Source organism: Nuphar pumila, chromosome 11 (assembly GCF_984573655.1).
Source record: "Nuphar pumila chromosome 11, dmNupPumi1.hap1.1, whole genome shotgun sequence".
Lineage (NCBI taxonomy): Eukaryota > Viridiplantae > Streptophyta > Magnoliopsida > Nymphaeales > Nymphaeaceae > Nuphar > Nuphar pumila.
In genome coordinates, this window is record NC_143259.1 from 20,312,076 (window position 1) to 20,319,793 (window position 7,718).

Genomic DNA, 7,718 nt, shown 5'->3' on the forward strand with positions numbered 1-7,718 from the left:
AGATTAAGAAGGCCAAATATCTAACAATTGCATTATGTTAAGAGATGAAAGCATTTTTTCTCATGTGTAATTAAGTATTACCATTAATATTTTAATATTATAGAATATCATTACAAACACCCAAAAATATATATATATATATATGTACAATTGTCTTTATCAAAAGATATTATAGATGTACCAAACAAAGTCATATTTTATTAGGTGTTTGAATGGGTTGAAGAAAACACAACCAATAATGAACTGAACCAATTAGGTCTGACCTTATTTAATATATTCACAGGTTAGGTCAGCTCCATAAGTTGAGCTGATCTAAGAATGGGTTTTGCTCTTGCAAAGACTAAGGGTGGACATCGTGCTAGCTCAGTTTAGCCCGATTAAGGCCCCACAGGTTCAATCCACACATCCAAGCCCCAACATCATTCGCGTCAATTATAATTGGGTTTGGTCTGAGCCCTTTAGGCTCGACCCAACTAACCGATCCAGTCCTCTCAGGCTTATATAGTTTAGAAATGGGCCAGACCAAATTCAAGCTTGATTATGACTTTATTTAGGTCTGGGTTAATGTAGTCCAATTCTAACCCATTATGGATCGGGTACCTGACAACATGTTAGATACCCATCCCGATGTCCACTCCTAAGCATAAAGCTTTTCATTTTGCTAAACTTGTGAACTGGTTTTCTAATTAGAAGCCTATGACCTAGTTTTTTAAATAGTAAGTAAACGAAAACACTAATTCATTGTTCCATTGGTCAATCGATAGAGATGGGGTCATGATTGAAGCAAAAAATTAAAACTCAATTTGTATTCCAGTCTTACACCCAAAGCAATTTATATCATAGTGACAAACGTTTTTATCGGCAATTTCTCATTTTTCAAAAACTCGCAAGAAATTGAAAAAATTCATAAATCTTGCATTCTTTGGCAAAATGTCGACAATACAAAAATAAATTAAAAAATATAAAATTTATTTTTATAAGAAAATATTAATAAAAAAAATTTAAAAATAAAAAATACATGATTTTTTTTGTGATAAATAGCCATTTAAAATGTAAATATCACATTTAAATAACGGTATTTATGTTTTTTTCATAAATCTCGTGATATTTTGAAAATCTCATGAGAAATTGCCGTTTTAAACTTTCAGGCAATTTCTCATGATATTATCGTGAGATTTTCATAAATCTCACGATATTTGTCACTATGATTTATATCTATACTCGTACAAGAAAAGAGATTTATATTGTAAATCAAAATATAGTTGTATTCATAATTTTATGAAGTCGCCGAATTAAGATAAAGATATTCTCAATATATATCTTCATTCAATAATATTTACTCCTAAATTTATGAAGTTTACTAATCAAGATTACCACTTTTTTAATTTTTAACCTAGTCTTAGCCCAACCCAATTTGCAAAATACACCGATGGTGCTCAAGCTACATTAAAATACACACCATTATAAACTTGTACAAGTTTATGCCCTAATTATTTTAAACAAAACCAATGTTAAACCAAGCCCAACCCAAATCAACCCTTTAAATGTTGGACTCCCATACGAACCTGAACCCTTTCACTCGAATGGGTTCGATGGAATGGACTCCTCACAATAAGAAAAGAAAAGAGAGGAGTATTTTAGAAAAACAGGCTTAAAGTATCGACTATTTACGAAAGGATACACAATGTTTGGTCAAACTAAAACTACTTATCTAATTTATCGCTTGAAAAAATCGGGTGCCATGTAAGTGTTGTTTGAAAAAATCAGGTGCCGTGTAAGTTGTCGCCTAAAAAAAAAATTATATTTTCTAGTTAACAGCCATTAATGGTATTTTTAATAAATATTAGTGCCATTTATGTCAAAGTCCATAAAGTATATTTGTTGTTGTTTATGAGCATATACTAGCCAAGTCAAGCACCTATTATTTGTCTATGTTAGGCGAGTTCCAACGATCTTCTTACGAGCCAAACATGAGTTGAACCACATGCAGCTCGTCATGTTTTCCAACCCTAAAAAGTCAGGAAGCTGAATGTAATTATTGAAATGTTATATATTTTTTTGTAAATAACTAAAAATTAGGCAGCTGAATGTAATTACGGAAATGTTATATCGTTTTTTTGTAAATAACTAAAAACCAGGCAGCTTTCTGAACTACGGATAGATTAGGGAGGGTTCATTTTTGGGGTTCCGTTTCTTTGCATTATTGCATAAGGGGGCGGAGGGCGAGTTTAGGGCTCCAAACAATTGTAGTTGCACCTCTCTCAGCTTCACCCTCCGTTGCCAGAAATCTCAAACTACGGGTAAGACGTTTCCATACGATTGCCGTCGTTGAGTCCTCTTCACGTTGTCTATTGATCGAGTCCATTGTGCCTCCCCCCACCCTCCATTTTGATGTCTCCATTCATCCTCAGGTAAGAGATTTTCCAACTGTAATGAGTTTGGGTAGTAATTCGCTTCAATCCACTTTGTTTAATGCATGTTTGTTATTCGTTTCACGGTTCAGAGCCCGACTTTGATGCAGTTGAGCGATTTCCTTGATATTTCTCCCCTTTTACTTTCTTTGTTTTTCTTTTCTGGTGATTGGGAACTTGAGTTTGTTGCGTGTTTCGGGTCCCCATGTGGATGTCGTGAAGTCTGTGGTTGGAAACGTAGTTTACATGCAATTTGAGGATTTCCACTTTGATTTCCGAGCTTGTTTCCTGTTTGAGTGATTTTGGGGAACGTGGTTCCTTTTGCAATTGGTGCATGTACGTCGTATGTTGTATGTTCATTTCTATTTTGAGTTATTAGGAACGCGAATTTGCAGCAATTTGGTTACACCCACTTTGACTTTTGAGTATCCGCCTTCCTCACATTTCTGTAGGAAAATTTTCATCACGTTTTTACTTTCTGGACATTTGGTATGCCGGTTGGAGTTGAAAAAAAGTACCATGGAGGTGATAATGAGCAGCACCGGCTGCTTTCGTCCCACTTATTAGATATAAATCAGCTAGTTGCTCTGGGAACCATCAAATGGAACATAGACTTATTATTTATCACTTTCTAGCAGAGCTTCACCAATTATTGGGACTCGTTGATTTTAATTTCTGTATGGATTTCTTTGTTTCATGATTGGAGTTATGATTAATTTAGGCAAGCTTGGTGTAACTTCTTCTTTTCTTTATTTTTTCCATTGATCTAAAACCTGTACTGATGTAATTTATGGTGTTTTTCACGGGTTTGTATCTAAAATATATCGCCAGTTAATGTTTGATGAACTAGATTGAGTATAACCAACTTCGGGTTTGAGATAGGTGACCTAGATTGGATTAGCTTTTTAATTTGTTTTCTCTTCACTCCTTTTAGCATTTCTTCTTGTGTATGACCATAAACTAAATCTGCTGCAATTTAGGCCTTCTTCATTATGCTTTCTTAGTGAACCTTTAACTTAGTTTTCATGGCATCTGAGATATTTAGTTTGGGATCAATAACAACTCTCGGAAATCCAAGCTTCTTGCTTTATCTGCATGAATGGGTAGCTGAATGTTTTTTCATCAAATTAGTTGTATTGGAAAATAAGATCCTTTATTTGATCTTTTTCACCTTTGAAATTGCTTTCTGCGTTGCTTTCAGTCCTTACTAGATCAACATTTAGTTGTCAAAGGCAGCGCCTATGCGACCTATGCACAGCCCCACGGCCTGGGCTTTTGGGTTTGGGCAGTGAGGCTCTATTTTATCGCCTAGGTGTTGCCTATCTTGCTTAGGCTGAGACCCGCATAGACTTAAAGCTCTTTTGGTCTTTTTTTTAGATTCGTTGACCAAGAGGTATAAAAAGGGAACGGCGTAGCCCTTTGCCATTTTCTCTCTCTCGCCTTTTTGTTGCAGCAAGAAGAAGATAAAGAAGAAGAAGGTATGCCAATGATTTCTCTCACTCTCTCGTTTTTGCTCTCTCTCTCTCTCTCTCGTTCATGAGTCTTTGTTGGTTTCAGATAGTTAAGTTTGTTCTCATTATGTATTTGATTTGTCTCTTAATATGTTGGCTGAGCCACCGAACCATGATAACTGTAATATATCCATTGTTTTTTGTGGATCCAGGTAACTGAACTAGATCCCACCCTTTGGCTACTTTTGACATGGTACCTTTACTATTTAGGTGTCCTTTGTGATAGCTGATGATTAATTAGTAGTAAAAACATTTCTTAATCTTATTGTTCTTGGTTCCTTTGGCAGGTCAGTTATGTTGAACTAGCGATATGACTCGAATAGCTTTCAGTTTTATATGACAGCATAGTATCTGACACCACAATTATTCCATTAATGCACAATATAACCTGGTCACTTGAGAACTTTCATTCTTTGGATGGCTGAAGTTATATCCTTTATTAAGTCTTGAATCTGGTACTCATGTTACTGTAGACCATTCAAATATTATGAATTCAGACTTGTTAGAAAATGGTAATGCCACTATTGGACCTTCAAGGGAGAGACATTTGGAAATCAATGGAATTGTTGATTCAGATGGCGTGTTCAGATTCAAGAAGCGGAAAGTTTCTGCTGTTCGTAAATTTCCTAGAGGCTGTGGGAGATTTGCCCATTCTGTTCATGTTGAGCCGCTGCCTTCTCTCCCACTCGCAGAAGCTGCAGATGTCACTAGCCCAATGCCAAAATGTTCAGTCCGTTCTGTATCAGCTATACGAAAATTCCCTTATGGTTGTGGCAGGAATGCACAAAAACTCACGGAAGAAGAGCGCCAGAAATTCCTTTCTTTGAGAAATGGTGTTGGTGATGAGGTGAAGCCTGTGATTATGAACAAATCTTCTTCTAGGGAAATCAGTGATCTTGGGAGAAAAACTTTAAACTTCAGAAAGTCCTATGCAGAGAAGAAAGGAATGGTTGGACGACCAACTGACGGAACTGAACATGGGGACACTGTTGTCTCTATTAAAAAAAATGAATCTGCACAATCATCGAAGAAAAAAGTTTCCAATTCTAAGCTGTTGATGAAATCTGCAAATGCTAATGGTCAGGAAGATAAAAAACACGAAGAAGAGTCTACTGATCTGGATTTCTTCAAAGACAAGGTAATTGTACAGGCCCTGATGGCTGCTCCAAATTGCCCATGGATGCAGGGGAAGCGCGCTGCCAAATCTTCTGGTAAAGGTAGGTTAATGTCAAATAAGAAAGAATCTGCATCAACATCCAAGTCTAAACTCCTATTCGAAAAGAAAAAGTTAACTTTCAAGGATGACGTTCTTTCTGATGAAGAGAACAGTATTGCTGTGAAAGTTGAAGATGAATCCACCTCTTATGATGTTAATAACAAAAACCCAGTTGCAGGAGGTGAAGAGATTCTCGAGTCTGTTGAACCTATTTCTGTGAAAGTTCCTGAATCACAGGATTTTTCTGTTTGTGTGATACCATTTGGCTTGTCTAGCTCAAACAGTGGGGATGAGACAGTCAGCCGTAAGAAAGTCCGAGAAACACTTCGTCTGTTTCAGTTCACTGTCAGAAAGTTACTGCAAATGGAGGAAACAAAGCCAAAAGGACAGATGTCATCTGGGAAACGCATAGATTTAGTAGCTTCTATGCTGCTTAAGGAGAACAACAAATGGGTGAACACTGGGAAACCAATAATGGGAACTGTACCAGGTGTTGAAGTTGGTGACGAATTCCAATACAGGGTAGAGCTCTGCATTGTTGGTCTTCATCGTGCAATTCAGGGTGGAATTGATGTTTTGACAACCCAAGAAGGTCTTAAGCTGGCCACTAGTGTTGTGGCTTCAGGGGGTTATGATGATGATTTTGATAGTTCTGATTTGTTGATTTATTCTGGTCAAGGAGGAGGAATCGCTGGAGACAAGAAGCGTCCTGAAGATCAGAAGCTTGAGCGAGGGAACCTTGCGCTGTATAACTGCATAAAAGCTAAGACGCCTGTTAGAGTCGTTCGTGGATTCAAGGAAGTTAAAACTTCTGATTCCCATGAAAATAGAAGGCCTAAAGCTACTGTTACTTATACCTATGATGGTTTCTATCTGGTTGAGAAATGCTGGACGGAGAAGGCTTCTCACGGCTTCTCTGTGTATAAGTTCCAGTTGAGAAGATTGCCAGGGCAGCCTGATCTTGCTTGGAAAATTGTGAAACAGACAAGAAAATCAAAATCGTCTACCACCCGGGTTGGGGTATGTATAGATGATATCTCTGAAGGTATCGAGAAGGTTCCAATTTGTGTTGTGAATACCTTAGATGATGATCGGCCTACACCATTTAAGTATATAACCAGGAGGATGTCTCCTGAATGGTATGACCCAGGCCCCCCACGGGGTTGTGATTGCATTAATGGGTGCTCTGATTCGGAAAAGTGTGCTTGTGCTGTTAAGAATGGTGGCGGGATCCCTTTCAACTACAATGGCGCTATTGTAGAAGCAAAGCCCCTTGTATATGAATGTGGGCCATCTTGCAAGTGCCCTCCATCTTGTCATAATAGAGTTAGTCAGCATGGTATCAGATTTCCATTGGAGATTTTCAAGACTGAATCAAGAGGCTGGGGGGTGCGTTCCCTATCTTCTATTCCATCAGGGAGTTTCATTTGTGAATATGCTGGAGAGCTTCTACGAGATACAGAGGCTGAGCAACGAACTGGTAATGATGAATATCTGTTTGACATTGGCCATAACTATAATGACCAGTCACTTTGGGAAGGACTATCGAATCTTATACCTGAGTTACAGACAAGTGCTTCTTGTGAAGTTGTGGAGGATGTTGGATACACGATTGATGCTTTGAAATATGGTAATGTGGGCAGATTTATAAATCATAGTTGTTCACCAAATCTTTATGCTCAGAATGTCCTTTATGACCATGATGACAAGACGCTGCCACACATTATGCTGTTTGCTGCTGAGAATATCCCTCCTTTACAGGAGCTAACATATCACTACAACTATAGCATAGATCAAGTTCGTGATTCTAATGGAAACATAAAAAAGAAAGAGTGCTATTGTGGTTCCCATGAATGCACAGGCAGATTATATTGAAAATTTTGATATGGTGTTTACATTATCTGTTGTTTCTTATTTCATGAATGTGCTTTGAGTTCAAAGAGCTATTGTATTGGAGCCCATTGAAACCAGTGATTGTCTCATCTTGTTTCCCCGATCTTAAGTTGTTGCAAGAAGATGCCATGATACTGCCTCCTGTGCCAAGATTTTTTCTGCAGCTATTGGTATCGGGCATCTTGTTGCAGGGCTACCTAGAGGTAAGAAGTAATGTGTGTTCAATGTTTTCTTTTAATGCAATTCGTTGAATGTGATTCAAAGTACAATCTTCCCTTTTCTCCTGTAAATTTCTGCTTATCTTCAACTAGTTCAAATTACTTGTTTCTTTAATAGGTATTACAGGCCCATCCATGTTGCTGTTTCTACTCATCATGTACAAACAAGAGGTCTGCTGATAATTTTCTGATATTTTTTGCCAAGATGTAAATATTTTTCTGGGAACATGGGCTTATCAGTTAAGTCTTTCTCTGACCGTTTGCTCTTTGTTGCACCACACTAATGCAAGATGAAATCATTAGGATAGAATCATTGTCTGTCCTATGGATGCTACGTGAGCAGGCACAATCAAGGGAAAATACTTATCTTGCTTTTGTTGTATTTGTGGTTGATATTGCAAGAGTATCCACTTAGTGCCTTTTGGTCTTTGGTATGTTATTTCTATGCTGCATTTTCTGATGCATATGT

The 7,718-nt window shown here is 37.5% G+C and overlaps 1 pseudogene across 1 annotated transcript; it reads left to right on the forward strand.

Moving 5' to 3' along the window:
* The first annotated feature begins 2,136 nt into the window (after window positions 1–2,136).
* LOC149822164 (histone-lysine N-methyltransferase, H3 lysine-9 specific SUVH6 pseudogene) lies at window positions 2,137–7,297 on the forward strand (annotated as a pseudogene). Its single transcript, XR_016425954.1, has 3 exons — window positions 2,137–2,411; window positions 3,789–3,889; window positions 4,210–7,297. The product of XR_016425954.1 is annotated as a histone-lysine N-methyltransferase, H3 lysine-9 specific SUVH6 pseudogene (transcript).
* Window positions 7,298–7,718: the final 421 nt, after the last annotated feature.